This window comes from Acomys russatus, chromosome 6, assembly GCF_903995435.1.
Source record: "Acomys russatus chromosome 6, mAcoRus1.1, whole genome shotgun sequence".
NCBI classification, from domain to species: Eukaryota; Metazoa; Chordata; class Mammalia; order Rodentia; family Muridae; genus Acomys; species Acomys russatus.
Window position 1 is genome coordinate 30,738,982 of NC_067142.1, and position 20,429 is coordinate 30,759,410.

The window sequence follows — 20,429 nt, forward strand, 5'->3', positions numbered from 1 at the left end:
CAACGATAATTTCTTGCAGTCTGTTAATGCCTGACTCTGATAAATATATGTTAAGGAGTTTCCAACAGGCTAATTCTGAGCAGCAGTAGCTCTTTGCTCTTTCGCTGCTGCCCACTGTAGGCTGGCATCTACCCATGAAGAACAGAAGGAGAAGAATGAAGGAGCGGGAGAGAAACCTTCTACACCAAATGTTAACAGTCAAGCCCAAGAATGCAGAGAGTAAAAACAATTGGCATCATGGAGTTACTATTATCGTTCAATACCAAAAATTCAGATACCTACAACACCTGAGCACACTTCGAGCTTTTTACTTTTCCATACTGGGAGGTGAACTGTGGTCTTATGGATGGATACCAGGCAAGCACTCTGAGCTGCATCTCCACCCGCTAAGTGACACTCATCAAAGCCCATTCCTGAAGTAAGGGAAGAGTCCTTTCATACTGCTTCTTTCAGGGTGAGTGTGTGTGTGTGTGTGTGTGTGTGTGTGTGTGTGTGCGCGCGCGCGCGTGCGTGAGAGGGGGTGGGGCAGAAAGCATGCATGCCCACAGGGCACATTGAGGGCAGAGAAAACTTGCATGAGTCAGCTCTCTCCAACATGTAGTTTCTGGGCATCAAACTCAGGTTGTCAGGATTGTTATCAAGTTAGTAAGGGCTTTTATCCACTGAGTCACCTTGCCAACCTGAGCCTGAGCAGTCATTAACTGTTTTGCCAGTTTACTCTTAAGTTTTTTGCTTTTTTTTTTTTCTATTTGCGTATTCATTATGGAATATAGCATAGTGTGACTTCTATCATGAATAGCTATGTGTTTTGTATTTGGCAATTTTAAAAATGGGGTGGAAGGACCCTCAAATTAACAACTACTAAAGTTGCTGTTAGTTTCAGCTTTTTTTATCACCTGCTGGCTGTGCATTTGTTATTTTTGTTGTTTCTTTGACAAAATATCTTTCAGGAAACAATTGAAGGGAGGCATGGTTTATTATGGCTTACAATTCAAGAGGATACATTCCATCTTGGTGGGAAAGGGATGGTGGCAGGAGTGGGGAGGATAGCAGACCAGGAAACAGAGGATGAGCAGGCTATCAAAGTGGACTATAAAACATCAAGGCCTGTCCCACATGTGGCCCACTTCTTCCAGGAAGTTTGCAACTCCTAAGGTTCCTCAACCTTCCCAAATAGTGCCACCATCTGGGAACCAAGTGTGCAAATATAGGTGCCTGTGAGGGACATTTCACAGTCAAACTACAGCATCTTCTATAACGCGGCTGCTCTGGTCAACTTATCTGGGCTTAATTTCTCTTCCATAAAATAAGTCTTTCCCTTATAGTTCCTGCACCATCTGGAACTTTGAAACATCTAGGGAAGAAATTCCAAGATATATGCACTGGCAAGAACTTTCTGGAAAGGACTCTAAAGGCACAGGAAATAAGCTTAAAAACTGAGAAGGAGTATTACATCAAATTAAAAAGCATTTTGTATAGCAAAGGAAACAAGTACCAGAGTGAAGAGAACCTACAGAATGGGAGATAGGTCTTTTCCAAGTAACCATCTGGTTATCTAGAGTCTACAAATACTTTCAAATATTAAACACCCCGATGCTCAAATCATCCAGCCAACAATTAGGCTAATGAACTCAACAGAAAGTACCTAAAGGAAGAAATAGAAGTGGCCAGTAAATATTTTTTTAAATGTTCAAGATCCTTAGCCATCAGAGAAATGCAAATTAAATTGCTTTAGATTCCATCACACCCCCGTCAGAATGGTGTCATAAGAAAACGGTAACTACAAAGCTGCACCCTCTAAAACTACAGAGCCATATGATCCAGCTATACCAATCTTGAGAAGACACCTAAAGGACTCTAAGTAAACACACCAGGGATACATGCACATACATGTTCATTGTAGGCAGGAAATGGAACCATCATAGATCTCCACTAACATATGAATAGAGAAATAAAATGTGGCACATATACACAAGAAAACTTTATGTAGTCGCAAAAATAATGAAATCATGACTTTGGAAAGAAAATGGATATAACTGGAAGTCAGACTTGGGAAAGCAAATACCATATCTGTTCTCTCATGTAGAATCTAGACTTAAATTTGCACGTGTAGGCCATGAAACTAGAAAGGGCATTGTGAAAGGGTAGGAAGAGATTTTTGTTTTAATTAGGATTTTACTTTTATTTCGTGTACACTGGTGTTTTGCCTGCATGTATGTCTGTGTGAGGGTGTCGGATTCCCTGGAATTGGAGTTACAGACAGTTTGGCCTGCCATCTGGGTGCTGGGAATTGAACCCGGGTCCTCTCGAAGAGGAGCCAGTGCTCTTAACCACTGAGCCATCTCTCCAGCTCCGGGGAGGAAGAGATTTTTAGAGAGCTGGGAAATAGAGTAACAGAATACATGTAATAAGAAAGCAGAAGTTGGTGTGAACTGGCAGAACAAAAGGGAAACAGCTGGAGGGAGGAACATAGGAAGAGCTCTGAGGGAGGGGAACAAGAGAGAACAAAATATAATGACACATATGTATTAAGATGCCAGGATGAAACTCATTGCTTTATATGCTAGCCTAAAACACTAAGACCTTTTCTAACTGTCCTAGTTTGGTTCATCTGATGCTATGATAAAACACTGATCAAAAGTAAGCTGGGGGAGGAAAAGGTTTATTTGGCTTACATAGCCCAGTTGATGTCCATCATTGAGGGAAGCCAGGGCAGAAACTGAAGGCAGGAACTGAAGAGAGACCATGGAGGAATGCTGCTTACTGGCTTCTTCCAGGCTCACAGTCAGCTACGTTTCTTATACAGCCCAAGCCTACCTGCCTAGGAATGGTACTACCCACAGTGGGCTAAGACCCCCTACAACAATTAGCAATTTAAAAATGTCTCACAGACACAAGAGGGACAACCCCACAGAGATGATTCCTCCACAGAGCCTCCTTTTCCCAGTTGACTCTTTAGGTCTGTGTCAAGTTGACAGCCTCTACCACTCTATGGTTCCATGTGATGCTTTGCCTGTCTCCTTAGTGTAAGAAACATTAAATATTAGTCCTTTCTGTCAAACACATAAAACTTTTGTTTATAACAAAAAAAATCAAATCATTTTATCTCTTCCACCTTGTAAAGCCTTTATGTAAATGCTTTAATCCCTGACCCAGTAAAGCTTTTATTCATACAAAGGCCTTGCTGCATTCTTGAAACTCAAGTAGCTGGCCCCTTTCTTATTTCCTTTGTGCTGATTGTTATAAAACCGGTGGATCATGAAGGACTGGGGTGGGACCCCATCCAATGGGAAAAGACAGTCACTACCTGCTTTAGAATAAAAACCAAGAACACTTCCTGGCCTTGTGTGCTTGATCAAGTATAAGCTTTCTCCTGTTTTTCTGGATCAACAATAAAATTCTGCCTTCTTGAGACACTGTGATTGGAAATGGTGGTCTCTTTCTTTGTGGCTTGAACTTATTTCTAACCACATGTCCACATTTGAGCCAAACAGGCTGGCTCCGGGGCAGAGGAAAAGACGATGCACAAGTCCCCTACAAGGACCCAGGTGCTAGCAAAAATGACAGGGACATCTTGTTGTTCTAGATTTCCAATTCCTTGTACCTCTCATCCAGTTACCTGGGAAAAGAGTAGTTCCCAACTGTTGGGCAGAGAATGTCTCTTATCTACAATTTCACACTGCAGCCCCTCCCACGGCCAGGACGGCTGACTGCCACAGAAGGAAGAGGAGCAAGGAGGTGAAGAGCGGAGAAAATGACTAACCATCTGCCTTAGAGTCAGCAAGGTCAGAGGTGGCCAGGAGTGTCACTATGGACTGCCACCTTCCCAGCACCAGAAGCTCCCCTTCCAGCCTTCCAGCCTTCCAGCCCTTCTCATCTCATTCTTATGTTTAAATGGCAGAGGTTAAATGAGACAGCACCTGATCCTATGCTATGTTGCTTAGCCAGGACTTAAATTAACTAGTAGGAGTCTAGGAGTGGAAAGAGGAAGGGGGAGGGGGGACGACGACAGACGGTGCAGAGAGGAGGGAAAGTCTAACCAATAAAACAGCAACTAAGACAGGCAGATGTTTCCTTTTGTGTTCTGATTAGTTGGGAGGACCAATGAACTGTTATCCCTGTTTATTTGAACAAGGTGCTGAAACAGTCAGATTTGGCTGGGCTGGGAACACCCCTGTAGCTAGGTCTAGTTAAGCTCAGTTGAAATATACAATTAAAGCTCCTAACAAGAGCAATTCTAACCCACAAGAGAGGCAGGAACTGGCCTGGGTCTCTCCTTTCACAGATGATAAAAGGCCACCTGTTCTCTCTCTCAGAGGCTTTAGCATGCCTTCAGGGAGAAGCAGGGCCACAGGAAGTGCTTCCGCCGGGAGCTCTCCACCGAGGGGGTTAGAGGAACTGGGAAGCTACGAGTGAGCCCCACCCAAAGACAAGGAGCACATTTACTCCTAGGAACAACAACACTGATGAAGCCAAGCACAAGACAAGCAGGGCTCCAGAGCTGTCCCCTTCTCTATCTAGAAGCAAAGGGGTTTCTAGGCAGGAAGAAAAGGAACTTACAGTGCAGTCTTTGTGCACCACCACAGGGCCTGCATCTCTTTTCTTTAAACTTTCTTGGAAAAGAATGACTCATCTAAACATTGCAGGAAACCAAACAGAAGCTGGGGGTGGTTAACTTTGGGTAAAGTTTTTCTTTTCAATGTTTGCATAGTTATCTTTGTCTTTAAAAAAAAAGAAAGAAAGAAAAGAAAGGTAGCTAAATTTAGAATAAAAATGTGGCACAATTAACAATGGACGAGGAAGCACGATGGTGTGCACAGATCTGGATCCCGTGTTTTGAAAAGTATCACCACCTTTTGGCCTGTGTGGGAGCCCCACTCTGCCTGCTACAAAAGCAGCAAGTCTTCCTTTTCTAACCGATAAAGACTGGACAGAACTCAGAATACAGCCTCATCTCCACAGTGTCCCAAAGTGCACCACCCTGACTCCGCCTGAGAGTAAGGCAGCAGAACTGTGTGGTCTGAATGTAGGACTGTCACTTGTCCCTTTTTAAGGGGTTATTTCATCATTTTTAATTATGTGTAGGTGTGTATGCTTGTATGTGGGTATGTGCAAGTGAGGACAGATGCCTGAGGAGGCCAGAGGCATCCAATCCCCTGGTCTGTAGTGACAGTTAGAAGCTGACAGATGATTGGGACCTAACTAAACACGGGCCCTCTGGAAAAGCATTAGCACTCTTAACCATTAAGTCACCTCTGCAGCTACTTCCCCCATATTTGTACTTTCTTAAGTTAATACATTTCCTGAGTGTCAATGGGATTGTCTAGTTTGTACCAGAAGAATCTCCGATTCTTTAATCTTCTAGTTATTCAGACCAGCATACTTTGCCTACCTACACTATAAAACTTTTATTAGGCACAAAATCTCTCCTTATTTGTATATGTGTACGTTTATGAAAGCATGTTTCTGCCATGTGGTAGGAGCTAATTTCAGTTGGTCCCAAGGCTGAAGCTGTCAGCAGGTAGAAACAGCAGGGTCATTTAATTCTGTGACAATGAGACTGTGTCAGCAGTTTTCCCAAAGAGACTCCAATTTTCAAGTGCACAGATCTCCATCAGTGCTAGCATCCTCTCTTCACCCCTTAAGATATATCAGAGGCCAACTGTTCAAAAAGGAAAAAAAAAAATCTTATTTAAAACTGAATGGATATGGCCAGATCTCAGAGGAAAGGGATAGATATAGTGTTCTGTTGGGCTCTGTAGCAGGAGACATGCCACCAAATCCAGGGTGAAGGCTTCAGGGGCACGCTATTTCAAAGAGGTCACGTTCCTGAGCTGGCACTTTGCCCAGAATGCTTTGAATGGTTAGGATAGGACTTAAGGGAGTGGGCTATTAGGTTTCAGGCTGATGTCAGTGATAGTGGTAACTGAATTTGGTTCCCCTCTCCCATCCAACTTCGTTCAAATCAAAACAAAAAAACCAAACAGTGGTGCTATGGGGACTACTGCTGCAGGAGCACAGAGAGTGGTGATCTAGCAGATCAGAGCTGAGAAATGCCTTCTGAATTTCCCTTCAAGGATATTCCCTTGCCTGTGTGTAAGAAGGACCTCGCAAGTCCCAACAATAACTCTAGCAAGGCTGAGCTCTATTGGGACCTTACACTCTGGGAGATCGAGGTCATACAATATACAAATATAGTGCTAGGGTTATAGTTTGGTGATAGAAGGCTTGCCTGGCAGCTCAAGGCCTTGGTGGTGAATCTCTAGCATGACAAATGCTACCAATAGTAAAATCATCGTAACACAAATATCCTAAAGAAAGGGCAGCTTGAATTTGCCACGAGACACTGGGAATGCTTCGATACTCTGCATATGGGTAGGAGGGAAGGATGTTCCATTTTGAAAATACAATCCGGTATGTCTACAACGGAAATCTTATGTGTAGTGCCTTCTTATGTTTCCTATGCTGATCTAATTTAAAAATACTAGTCATAACTCACTAAATTTAAAGCAGCAGTGATAGGATTAGAGCCTACCAACCAAGACAGGAGCTGAATAGCTTCCCCTCTTGAGATAGCTGATTACAGTTCAAAGTAAGTTTGGGCTCAATTACTGGATTCTGGCAAGGCAGAAAGACAGCTGGATTTTAGAGAATGTACAAAAAAAAAAATATCCATCAGCAAATATTTATAGAACATCTATTATATGTCATATACTTGTGGCTTGAATATACAACAGAGAGTTTAAAAGTTGACAGTCTGCTGAGAGAGATAGACATTGACCCGATGTCTGAGCCTATCAGAATGTAAGTCTTTCCATCTCAAAGGCATTAACAGAAATGAACTGATCTTAGTTTAAGGATTTCTTTTTTTCTTATCTCAGCCCAGCTTGCCAGAAACAGAAATCTGCGTTTTTAAAAATCCAGCTATTACACAGTAAATCCTTCTACTTCTCATTTGCCTTCCTAATCACACATGGCTGTTTCAGTTCTAATGACACTGCTTCAGTGTAAGTGAATCTCAAAAGCTTTTATATTGGCTTAAAAAAATGTTTGGAGTCTTCTGAGTTTGTTAGCACCGTAAAACTAATTTACTAATAGCCATTTCACTCAGAAGTCAATGAGTATAGCTGAATTTTCCCAGGGAAAAAGGTTGTACTGCAGAAGAAATGTCAGGGACTCAAGGCACTATAAATCCTACTACTTGTTTCAGATTCCTGTTGAATTACCTAAACAAAACAAAAAACCAAGCCAAACAAAACAAAACATAGCATTAAAAGACCCCAAAGCCTCCTCCCCTCATCCCTTGCCACCTGCAGCGGTTGGGGTCCTGAGAGTGGGTGAGCTGGCCCTGCACCTCCCCTGGAGAGCACAGTAGAGCTACCCTGCCACTCTGCCATGAGCTAGCATGGGTAGTGCAGGGGTGATGCCCCCACCATGTGGTGTAGCCAGGAGAGCTGGCCCTGAGGGCATGAGAACAGGAGCGCTAGCCCTGCCCCTCACAAGCTGTAGTACTCAGGAGAATGAGCCTTGCACCTCACCTGGGCAACACAGTGGAGCTGGCCCTGATGGCAAAGGCATGTGTGATCCAACCTCTGCAGTGTGAGAGTGGGAGAGCTGGCCTAGCCCCACATAGGCTGCGGCATTTGGGAGACTGGGTCCCATGCCTTGACTGGGCATGAGAGCAGGAGAACTGACTCTGCCTCTTGCTGATGGCAGCACTGGGTAGCCTAGCCAGAACAGTGATGGATAGAGGGCTCACCTTGCTGGTGCAGACATATGAGAGCTGGTGTGCTGACCAGCTCAGCTACCACCCAGGCAAAGAGTTCTCAGTTGGCCCACCCCAAAATCTATATCATCTTTGAACTATTGAGATGCATGAAAGGTCCAATCCTGCTAACCCAAAGCTGCAGGATCTCTATGACACCGGGCAACAAACAGGATATCTGAGAAGAGTCCCAGCGAAGATCCAATATTGATGGTGTCACAGAAGCCAGACATCTCAAATCAGACCAATGACTCATTGCAATGAATATTTGGAAGTGAAGATGTGCTGGCAGAGGGATACGCTGGGGGACACACTGTGTGACATACTACAGCTTCCACAATGAGATATTTTCTATGCTTTGTTTTTAGTTTGTTTCTTTGTGTGTGTTTTTATGGTGGTGGGGAAGTTGAAAGGGAGAAGGGTGAGTATGAGAGGACAAGGAGATGATGGAGACTGGGGTATATAATGTGAAACAAAGATTCAATAAAATGTTAAAAACAAAATGCAACAACAAACAAACCACCACCACCACCACCACCACCAAAACCCAGAGCCACTAAAATATAAAATCACTGAAAAGTAGTGGAGGACAGAGTTCACTTGAGCAGCTTTCATCTAGCATAGATTTAAAACTATTATATGTTAGCAACTGCGATGTTTTTCTTGCACAAAGTTTATTATTCTTAGAGAAGCATCTGAGTTCAGTGATGAAAAATAAAAGACTTTTCCAATTTCCCTACTATCAGTCTCCAGCAGGTATCAAGTTATTATATGTTTGGATTGGACTGTGTTAGAATTTCTGATTTTAAAAACTGCTGTTTAAATTAGAAGGATGAATAAATATCAATAATAAGCTTAAACTTACTAAAAAACAGGCATAGGCTGGATGAGAACATTAAAAATTATATCCAGGGCTGGAGAGATGGCTCAGAGGTTAAGAGCACTGTCTACTCTCCCAGAGGTCTTGAGTTCAATTCCCAGCAACCATATGGTGACTCACAGCCATCTATAATGTGATCTGATGCCCTCTTCTGGCCTGCAGGTGTACATACACATAGTGCACTGTATTCACAATAAATAGATAAATAAATCTTAAAAAAATACCCAAATCCCTGTAGTCTTCAAGAAGTACACTTCACTGGTAAAGATACAGAGTGAGAGACACAGGACAGAAGAGAATCTATGAAGACATGGCAGCTGAAAAACAGCCTGGTATAATGATTCTGACATCTGAAATCAAAGTTAGTCAAAAGAAATTTTAAAAGACTATTTCATACTAATAAAGGGAAGAAATCATTAAGAAGATACAATTGTAAAGATGTATGCAAAAACATCCTAGTCCCCAATTACACAAAGTAAACGCCAATGGACATAAAAGGTCAGATAGGTCCCAAATCAATAGTAATACAGAGTGATTTCAGAAGCCTGTTTTCATCTTTAAGTCATCAGTATTAAAAACCAGCAAATATGCCTCAGGGCTAAACTACACCATGGTTCAAATGGATTTAGCAGCTAATGACAGAATATTCCATCCAAAAGTTATAGAATATATGTTCTCACATCCCATGTACCCTTCTCTGAAATATGCCACTTTCTAGTCACAAAGTCAGCCTTATAAAATACAAAAGAACTAGAATAATTATTTATATCTTATCCTATCAGAATAGAATTAAACAAGAAAACAATAGTAAGAAAAAGTCATAGAAATTATTTAAAATATGTGTATAAAAATACACTCTAAGAAATCAGAAATTTAAAAAAATACTTAGAATCAAATAAAAATTTAAAAAATCTTACCAGAACTTTTGGGATATAGCTTAGGCAGTTCTAAGCCATGAGTACTTACATTGAAAACAAACAAAACAATAACAAAGAAATATACAAAACAATGACAAAACCAAGCAACTTCCCCCAAACCTAATAATATACTTACTTTGGGAGCCTTAGAAAAAACAAGAACATGTCAAACCCCAAAGCAGTGAACAGTAAGAAGCAATGAAGATAAAGCAGAAATCAATAAAATGGACACTAAAAGAGCATTACAAAGAATCAAAGAGCTGTCTTTTTGAAAAAATAAACAGGACTGACAAACCATTAGCTGATGAGACACAAGACTATAATCAAGTACAGAGATGAAGAGGGAGAGGCTACTGTAGAGGACAGTGATACCACAGAATCATTAGTGATTACCATGAAAAATTATATTCCTAAAAATTTAGAAGAAATGGGTAAATTCCTATATAGGCACCAACATTAAAAAAAGAAGATAGAGCTGGGTGTGGTGGCGCATGCCTTTAATCCCAGCACTCTGAAGGCAGAGGCAGGAGGCAGAGGCAGGCAGATCGCTTCTAGTTCAAGGACAGCTTGGTCTACAAAGTGAGTCCAGGATGGCCAAGGCTACACAGAGAAACTCTGTCTTGAAAAGCCAAAAGGAGGAGAAGAAGAAGAAGGAGAAGGAGAAGAAGGCGAAGAAGGAAGGAGGAGAAGGAGGAGAAGAAGAAACAAACAAGTTAAACAAATTCATAGCAATAAGTGAGAATAAAGTAGCTATAAAGAATAAAGTAGCAATAAAGCAACTGAAAATGCCAGGATCAAAAGTCACCATCAAATTTTACCAAACCTTTCAAGAAGAGCAAACACCAGTGCTCTCCAATGTGCTCCGTCACACAGGGAGGGAGAGAGGGAGGGATGGCCACCACTACGCAGATACTAAAACCAGACAAGATGCAAAAAATAAAGGAAAGCTATATAGACCAATTTTCCCATGAACACAGATGCAAAAATTGCTACAAACTGAATTTAAGAATGCATTAAGATCACACACATGATGTAAGATCATAAACATACACACTGTATTTCTTTCAGGGGGCTAGTTCAACATTTGTAAATCATAAAGTGTGATTATAGCACCTAAGTAGATTTAAGGACAGAAGTCACATGATCATCAAACCAATGCAGAAAAGGTCCCTAACCAAATTTAATATCCCTTCATGATAAAAGCTCAAAAGAAACTAGAAATAAAAAGAACATACTTCAGTATAATAAAAACTACATGGCAAACTTAGCCAAGGTTATACTGCATGGGGAAAACCAGCCTATTCTCCTAAAACCTGGGATCATATATCTTTTCTAAGTCAAACAGACTCCAGACGAGACTGAATCCCATTTGGCCTTGGATAGGTCAATGGGAGTAGGGGGCAGGGAGACACTTAAGTCTACCCATTCTATTAAGACCTTTACTAGCATAGTCTGAATATTTCTTCATGTGTGTTCCAACCTCTTAGAAAGATACATCCATCCTATACTAAGAAAATAAGCTCAAAACAACGTCCTGGAAAGAAAAGGCACATTTAAGCCTTCACTCTTAGGTCATTATTATAATCGCTGTCTTGGAAAGTCTCCACTATTGTTACTGTTCAGGAGAATGACTTGAAGGAGAATTACGTTGAAGTTATCCTGCAGGTAAATGTCTACCCCACTTACAAGGCTGAACATCAGAGGCATAGAAGCTGTATCTAGATGTCTTTGGGTACCCTCGAGTAGACTGGGACACCCAGGAACAAAAGTCACAAAGGCAAAGAGAATATAGGTCTCTCAGTACACATAAAATGAACTCAGGAAGAAAAGCCAGCAATGGCTTAGAGTGGGGAAAAAAAAAGAGGCAGAATAGTAAGGTGCTTGCAAGCATATGCCCTCCTACAATAACGAATCCCAGGAGCTGGAACGTGGAAGAATGCCTGTGTGGTTCCCAGATGGCTGGGCTGGGACAAGAGGTAACAGAGCTCATCTGAAAGTTGGCATGGGTACACCGAGAAGAGGAAAGCAGCTTGGTAGGAAACGAAACAGTCAGCAGCACCCTACAGGAAATGCCTAAATGAGAAAACTGCTGATTAAATGAGAAAGAGGAACTTAGCAGTAAAGCCAGTTCATCAGGAATGAGTCTGGTGTTAAAAGTCTTGACTTGCCTTAGATTCCTAGTATAGAGAAAGGAAGAAGCTCTGGGGCTTTAATCATGAATATAACATTTTCTTGACACTTCAGGTGCCAGGTTGGCTCTAAGAGGAACACAATGCCAATTTTAGACTACTGAGTAGATCACCCCAGCTACAACAGTGGTGGTTTATATCTTGTCTTTGTGCACACTAATTACAGGAGCAGCTACTCCCATCAGACACGGTCCATGAAGACTTTTTAAAAATCCATACCCTTTTGGATAGTACTTTCTCTCTTGTAGCACCTCATTCCATGAGAACCATTTAATTGCAAGAAGGAAATGGCTAGAGTTTGGTTTCTGATAACCCATGTGAGAGCTGGAAATATAACTCAGTGGTATAGTGTGGACAAAGCCTGGGGTATGAGGGTTGAGCTTCAGCACAGGTGTGTGTGTGTGTGTGTGTGTGTGTGTGTGTGTGTGTGTGTGTGTGTGTGTGTGTGTGTGTGTGAGAGAGAGAGAGAGAGAGAGAGAGAGAGAGAGAGAGAGAGAGAGAGAGAGAGAGAGACAGAGAGAGACAGACAGACAGACAGACAGAGAGACAGACAGACAGAGAGACAGAGAGACTGGGATGGACAAAACTACAATCTAACATGATTTTTCACCTAAAAGCTTCAATATTTCCTCTCCAATGCAAACTTTAAGTGTTCCATGTATACTTCAAGTGGTGCTTTGGTGCTGTAGTGGTCAGCAGAGCCCCTGTCCATGTACTGTCCACCCCAATGGCTGGACAAGGTACTCAAGTCATTAAGGTCAAGTTTGTTGCTTTTCAGTATGTTTACTGATTTTTTTCATTTTATTCACATAGGAAAGTACTTTGCATCTGAATTCTCTCCATTAGACAAATTTGTATGGTTTAAGCTATGCTATTAACATATATTTCTTCTTGGTAACTTTAATTTTTACTAGAAAATATCTCTTCATATTTAATAGTATTTTCTGAATTAAAATTTCCTTGGTCTGAATTTGTTAGTCATGATTTTCCATTATTTAAGCCATTCTATACCCTTATATTTAATCCTGTGTTTGTTCCTTCCCCGTCTCCCTTCTTTCAGACAGGGTCTCATAAGTATGCAGCCCAGGCTGGCCTTGAACTTGGAATCCTCTAGCCTCAGGCTTGTGAGGGTTAGGATTACAGGGGTGGTCCATCACACCCAATTTTTATCCACTCTTTTATATGTAACAAGTACTCATTGAAAAATATTCTGACTGAAAACTATATTTGCCTTTTCATTTGCATGAGTCAATTTATACTAACAAATACTCAAACATTCAGGTTTAAATCGACCAACTTACTGTTTGCTATCTGATCTATCCTGCTTGTTCATGTTCTCCTGTCCTCTCTCTCTTATCTTCCTTTTTCTCTGCTATTTAAAAATAATTCTGTAAGAATTGTCTCATTTAGTATATAGTTTTATGTATCTTGAAAAATGCAGTTTTGAACCATGACCAAAATTAAGATACAAGACAGTACTATCACCCAAGCTACCAAAAAAGTGGGTGCTACCTTTTGTGGTCAAGACCTCCTCTACTGACCCACCTTCTTTTCCCTGTGGTTAACAGTTTTCCTTCTCTTAGATTGGCAGTGACACTATTCCATTAGTGGTTACCATAACTTCCAGCTTGTATTCTCTTTTTAATGTTTTGTTTTGCTTTGCTTTTTGATACAGGGTCTCACCATGAAGCCGAGGCAGGCCTAACTTTCCATCCTGCCTGCTAGGATTACTATGGGTGTGCCACCATACCCAGCCTACAGCATGTATTCTTTTTCTTTCAAGTCCTTTATCTATCTATCTATCTATCTATCTATCTATCTATCTATCTATCTATCCATCCATCCATCTATCTTTACATCCCAACTACAGTTTCCTCTCTCAGTCCTCCTCCCCCCTTGCCTCCTCCATTTCTCTTCAGAAAAGGGCAGGCCTCCCATGCATATCAGCCATGGCAGTGTAAGTTGCAGTAAGACTAGGTAGCTCCTATCCTATTAAGGCTGGAAGAGGCAGCCCAATAGGAGGAATGGGGCCCCATAGGCAGGCAACAGAGTCAGAGACAGCTCCTGCTCCCACTGTTAGAAGTCCAACAAAAAGGCTAAGCCTCACAACTGTAACATGTGCAGCGGGCCCAGGTCAGTCCCATGCAGGCTCCCTGGTTGGCAGTTCAGGCTCTGTGAGCCTCTAAGGGCCCAGATTAGTTGATTCTGTGGATTTTCTTGCTACATCATATATTCTTTTAAAAAGTTCTTTTGTTTGTTTTACATTCCTCTGTGTGTGTGTGTGTGTGTGTGTGTGTGTATACACACATATATTTAAAATCCCACAAGAGATTACTACTTTTGCGTTTTAATAGTAAATATTTACACACACACACACACACACACACACACACACACACACACACACACGTTTGTTGCTCCTCATTCTTTCCTGCATATCCAAGCATCTATGGGATCATTTCTGGTCTATTTAAGTATTATTTAGAGTCAAGGATGGTGGCACATGTTTGTAATCCCAGCATTTCTTGGAGGCTAAAGCAGGAGGAAAAGCCAAAGCTAAGCCTGGGCTATGTAGCAAGAACATACCTCAAAAAGGCTTTATTATTTCTTTCAGTGTGAGTTTGCTGGTGATAGTTTTTTCATGTTTTCTTATGTGGAAATCTCTTTGGTTGACTTTCATTTCATAAGGCTACTTCTTTCCGCTATCTGCTAGCTTTCATTGTTTTTATTGAAACCGCAGCAGTTCCCTTCGCTGGTGCTCCTTTGAGTGCAGCTAGCCCTCCTCCCTCTGGTTTAAGACTTCTCTGTCACGACTTTCATCAATGTGATCATAATTCACCCACACGCAACCTTCTTTGTATTCATCGTATTTGGAGTTCATAATGTATGTTTACTCCGTAATAACTTTGTTAGTTGTAGACAACTGATAGCCAGTTTTTCTTCAATGAATGGTTCCTCCATCCTCTTTGTTTTCTTCTAGAACTTCAAACAAGGCCTACTGATATCTGATGCTTTTTTTCCTGTATTTTTCATCCTTTTATCATTCCAATCTTCAGTATACTGTTTTATGGTCTATCCTCACGATAATTCTCTATTCAGCTGTGCTTCATCCATATATTAAGCTTTCCTTTTAATGCATTTTCATCATAAAATTTTGTTTTATTCTTTTTGTTATTGATATATAATTTGCACAACATACAATCTGCTAGTTTAAAATATTCAAAATTCAATAGTTTCTAATGTATACAGTTTCATAAACCATCACTACTAATTTCAGAATACTGTCATCACACTAAAGGATCCCTGATAACTGTTAGTAATCATTTTTCTACCCTCCTCTCAGCTCCTAGCAACCACTAATCTACTCTCTGTCTCTATGAACTAGAATATTCTAGACAGTTCCTATAAATGGAATCTTATGGCATATGGTCTTTTGTATCTGGCTTCTTTTATTCAACACAGTATTTTCAAAGTTTATCCATCCTGTAAAAATATATCAGTACTTCTTTGTGGGCATGACACTGACTGGGGATCCAACCCCGGGCCATGCACATGGTACTAAGCATGTGCTCCAGTAGAGAGCTGCCCCACACCATATCTTTCTTTTCAATGGCTGAGTATAATAAATGAAAAACAATAATTGTTAATATTTGTTAAACTGCTTCATGAACATTGTTATCTTTCATTTATTTAAAGTTATCATTTAAAATTTAATTTTTTAGGCACTGAAACATAGTCTAAAGAGTATGTCTGATAACACCATTATTTGGTTCTCCTACGAGGCTATTACATCTCAGGTTTTGGCCACAGATACCTTATTTCCACATTTGCTTATTTATAATTAGAAGTCAAACACTGTATATGACAAATGAAATATAAATTAGTATTTTCCATGAGGGAGAATTTGAATCTGATTCTAGCCACTACCTATCTTGGATCTCCTTAATCCAGTTAGAGATGAAGACAGTTTGAAGCTAGACTTTATTCAGTCCCTGTGAGATCACTGAAGTTATTTATGACCAATCCTTACTTCTAAGTTCATCCCTGTAGTGTTCCAAAGCTTATGGGATCATAATCATATCCTTGGTCCTGCACCCCTTCCTACTAACTTGAACTGGGAATGGAATTCAGAGCTTCATGCATGCTAGCAAGTACTCTACCACTGAGCTACACTCCCATCCTTGTTTTTTTACATTCATTTTGAGAAAAGCTTTCATGAAGATGTCCAGGCCTGCCTTGAACTTACATTGTAGGACAAGCAAGCCTTGAATTTGAAATTCTTCTGCCTTGGCCTCCAGAGTAGATTATAGGCCTGCACCATTGGACCTGGCTATTCTTTCGTCTCAGCTTGAATTTTTGTTATGTCTAGCCCTTCAAGTTAATGAAAGTTCTGTTCAGTTTTTTTGCCCCTCACTTGCCTTTTCAAATGGCAGAGCTTCTTATGCCACAGTCGCTCTAAGGAAGCATAAAATTTGGACTGAATTACCTAAAATGGCATATTTAAACACACAACCATAAGCTTAAACATTGAACACAGAGATTACTTTGTTTTTAGCCTTCACCAGGTCTGGTGCAATTCTAGAGTCCCAATAAACACTGTACAACATGCTTTACATGGAAAAATGAATGGCTACTGGTAGCAATGAAGGCTTGCCACACTTATGCTCTCAAGTTGTTCCCTTCTCAGGGCATTCTGGGAAAACAAGAAAGAAACAAAAATCTCAGGTTTTAAATATGGTTCCTCTTATTTCCCCAGGGGATTTTCAAAACCCACAATCTATAAAGAGGAGATTGAATTTAACTCAAAGAGCATCTTCTGACATCAGCTAAGTGATTGAGAATCTAGAGTCAAGTCTTAGGAATCATTTGGTGACTTAAATTATACCTAATAGAGGAATTCTACACAAAGCTCTAAAAATAGACATGTAAACAAGCCTTAAACAGGGCCAGGCATGGCACATAGGTACACTCCTAGCACTGGGAAAGTGAAGACACAAGAATCCTTGGAGCTTGTAGGCCAGCTAGTGTTGCTGAACTGGCGCGCTTCAGAGCTAGTGAGAAACTATGCCTCAAAAAACAAGGTAGAAGGGCAGGCAATACGGTACAGTGGGTACAGGTGTCTTCGGCCACGCCTGGCAACCTGAGCGCCATCACCACGAAGCACATGGTTGATGGAGAGACCTGGGTCCTACAGTCTTTATTCCTCCTGTCACTGCTACCATCCTGCATTCTCTCATTGTCCATCCAAAAATCACAGTCCCATACTTTCAGAAACAGTACTCAACTACAGATGAAACTTCATGGTTCCCAAGTACTCTCAGAATAAAGCTCCAGCTCTTTAATCTGGAATTCAGGGTTCATTTCAGCATTGTTTCAAACAACTCATCAACCCAGTGACTTAGCTGACCACCTTAATCACCACCGTTCTCCTGCTTGAAAGTCTTGAAGCCTGTTCCTTCCATGTGTAACTCCTTATTGCAGCTTCTCTTCCAAACTCACAAACTACCTTTCCATGTATTAACTATTAAAATCTTTTTTCACTCACCAGAAATCCCTCTCCAATTTCATCTTGCTATTGGGCAGGTGTATACATAGATATGACAATGTTCATGTTCATATTGGTTGTCATGAACCCCTTCCCTGCCACACTCAAGCCCACCCCAAACCAGCTCAAATGCTCACCAAGAATAAAATAAAGGAATGTAGTATATTCATAAATAAAACTCAACAGTAATACAAGTAAGTTAAGGCAGAGCTTCATGAAACAGCAGGAATAATCTCATAAACCATGTCAAACAACAACAAAAAAGGTTTCGCCTTCAGCAGCAGCCTGGAGAGCTGGAGGTTGAGAGACAGCTGGCTGAGTTGCTCAGCAAGGACCAGAGATTTAAGAAACTACTCTTCTATTGTGATGCTCAGAGCTGGCTTAGTGCATGGGGTGCCCCTGGGAGGTTGAATCTAGGTTTTGTCCTGTGTCTCCGGTTGGCCTATATTGTAGCCTTTTATGATGAAATGGTAATTTTGGGGTACGTAAGTTGTGTTCCTGAGTTCTGGGTTGATCTAGAAAAGAATCAAACGTACGAAGGGGAATTTTACAGAAATTTTATTTTATAGTCAATCCATCAGGATCATAGGTGACAAGCTGACGTTGTAATGGGCAGCTGAAGGGAGGTGGGCAGTCTTGTAGAACTGGGCCCGTAGCTTGTAAAATGTGTGTTAATTTTAGAAAACATTAGAAGTGAAGTAAATTATAGGATACCCAGTTGGTATCTTCAAAAAAACTGCAGAACTGCTTAGTGTAAGAAAACTTCTTCACACATATGGTATCAGCAGTGCACTGCTTGGATTAGTATGAATATTAGAAGAAAAGTCATTTATTGCCTACTCAATTAGCAAAATCAGACTGTGCTGCCTAGAGGCAATACTAGAGGACATAAATAAAGACAAGAAAATAGTTATGGCAGCAGGAGTGATACAAAGGGCTGTAGCTCAAGACGAGCACACCAGAGCCTTTTAAGTGCTGCTAAAAAGTTCAGTGCACTGACCTGTGTGAACAGTCACGTCAGAAAATGGTTTCTAATTGCTCATTCGTTATATGTGTGCATACTTAATAACATGCTTTCTATTTCATACATTTCAAATTTCAAAAGCTGGAACTGAGAAGTTCTACGATTAGCAGTGTCTTTTAAGGCTACAGGAATGGCACTTTAGGATGTTTGCTAGCATGCATCGGCTCACTGTCTCCATTAAACGATCAAGTCGTATATGAAAATTTCCTTTACTACTTGGACTTATTCTTCAGCAACCATTAACCTATGCTCTCTACAGACCCTTTCACATCTACATTGCCCTGATAAGAGTTACACATGTAAATGTCTTCCTCTCTTTCATCAACGTAAGTTTCTGAAGGATCTGGACTTCATTATGCAATTAATAATTAAAAAAATAATAATTATACTTTCTACTCAGTGTTTAATATGTGCTAATTTATGGACATAACTTCATTTAACTGTTGTAATAACTTTATTACTATCTCTACTTTATAGATGCTACTAAATCTTAGAAAAGTCAAACAATCTCTCCAGCTACTAAACGCAGAATTGGAATTTGAACTCACAAACTGTTAGAGACTATTGTGTCATATGTGTATTCTCACGTTAAATAAGCCTTACTGGACAAAAACAAGAAGAAGAAAGTCCATAACACTGACAGTAAGGAAGAGAATGATATCACACCTGTCCCTCAAGGATCTTTAAGAAAGATCGAAGACCCAGAGGCCATAGATAGCATCAAGGAAACTGTTTTCCACACATAAGAGAGCGGATGTCCATATGACCTCACAGTAATTTTGATGGCATGCACAAGACCCTCACAAGCTCAAGCCACACAAAATTCTACCATAAAAAGAGGTTTGTTGGGTATGAAATTCCACCACTAGCTGAGGAGCTACTGACGTTCAGTTTTTCTCAATGATATGAGAGGCCTGGTAGGTACACCACACTCCAGAGCATGCCCCACTCCCAAGAGTAGTTAGGCAACACAAATGGGACCAGACGGGGATTAAAAAAAGAAAAGAAAAGAAAATCTCAAAGTTAGGTGAGTAGAAAGGAGAGGGTGAATACTGGATGGGTCGGGGAAGTGTGGATATGATCCAAATACATTGTAAGAAATTTTCAAAGAATTAATAAAAATAGTAATTAGAAAAAAAGAGTACAAAAGAATATTTTCGTGTATCAATTGTTAGTCATAGTGATGACAGAAAGTAATCACAAAAAGTAGCTATGTTTCTGCTTTTCTGTGCCAGGCTGATTTCTCAACCTGGAAAGGGAGAGCATGACCCCAGCTGGCCTCTCATCTGGTCGTCTCTACCCACCAACTCCTGGGCTATGTCCAGCATGTACAGCACTGTAGGACACCGGCATAGTGACAAGAGCGTTCTCCATAGGCACTATGGGGGTACAAAACAATGTCTAGTGTGTCTTTTCAAATGCCTCCCTCCCAAATTTAATTAAGATGTCCTTTTAGCTTGTGGATAGAACTGTTAATTCCACATTCCTTATGGAATATGGCTTCATAGTCAAATACGCAAGGTTGAAATAAGCAATCTGAAAAACTGAGGACAGGATCTCCAAGCCAGAGCATGCCAATCTGTGTATAAACCCAGGTAGAAAGAGTAACTTATGCCTCTGGTTGTATCATAAGTTTAAATTACTCCTAAATATTCTAAAGAGGTTGAAAAATATTTTTCTATACAGAAGTCCAAAGCAAATAGAAAGAAAGTAAAGAAAATTAATACATACAGGATTTTTTAAAAGGTAAGGTTGTCACAACTATGCCAGGTATTTTTACCGTGGGCCCCAATCTACTGTTAAAATGTTGCAAAATATGAATGAATACTTCAGCCGCTTTACCCAAGAACCAGATTTTATCCAAAGTTCTCTAAACATATCTCTAGTCTACAGGTAACAACCAGAAGACAATGTCAAAATCGTGGTAGGAAATTAAACCAATAAGAAGATAAACAAAGCAACCACTTGGAGACTTCATCACAATCCAGGCTGATTCCTGTCTGCTACTCCTTTTATATTCTGGAGAATAGTTTTAAAAGCTTCACTAGTCTTTATCACTTTCCACAGTTGACTTGTGCATGCCAATTCAAACTTCGGAAGCATGAGCCT

General features: G+C 40.6%; 1 protein-coding gene across 1 annotated transcript in view; it reads right to left on the reverse strand.

The window, feature by feature from the left end:
* Positions 1 to 20,429, reverse strand: part of Srgap2 (SLIT-ROBO Rho GTPase activating protein 2) — a 222,880-nt gene that overhangs the window by 73,747 nt on the left and 128,704 nt on the right. The gene's annotated exons all lie outside the window — the stretch shown is intronic.